The sequence below is a fragment of the Mandrillus leucophaeus genome, unplaced genomic scaffold (genome assembly GCF_000951045.1).
Source record: "Mandrillus leucophaeus isolate KB7577 unplaced genomic scaffold, Mleu.le_1.0 Scaffold26, whole genome shotgun sequence".
In the NCBI taxonomy this organism is placed as follows: Eukaryota; Metazoa; Chordata; class Mammalia; order Primates; family Cercopithecidae; genus Mandrillus; species Mandrillus leucophaeus.
In genome coordinates, this window is record NW_012102698.1 from 3,041,301 (window position 1) to 3,041,635 (window position 335).

The following is a 335-nucleotide window of genomic DNA, read 5'->3' on the forward strand; positions in this document are numbered from 1 at the left end:
GGGTGGACCCCTCATGAATGGCTTGTGTCCTCATCATGGCAATAAGTGGCAATGAGTTCATGCAAGATCTGGTTTTTTAAAAGCGTGTGGCATGCGAGGCGTGGTGGTTCATGCCTGTAATCCTGGCACTCTTGGAGGGTGAGGTGGGCAGATCACCTGAGGTCAGGAGTTCGAGACCAGCCTGGCCAACATAGTGAAACCCTGTCTCTAATGAAAATACAAAAATTAGCCAGGTGTGGTGGTGGGCACCTGTAGTCCCAGCTACTCAGGAGGCTGAGGCAGGATAATCGCTTGAACCTGGGAGGCGGAGGTTGCAGTGAGCCGAGATCACGCCA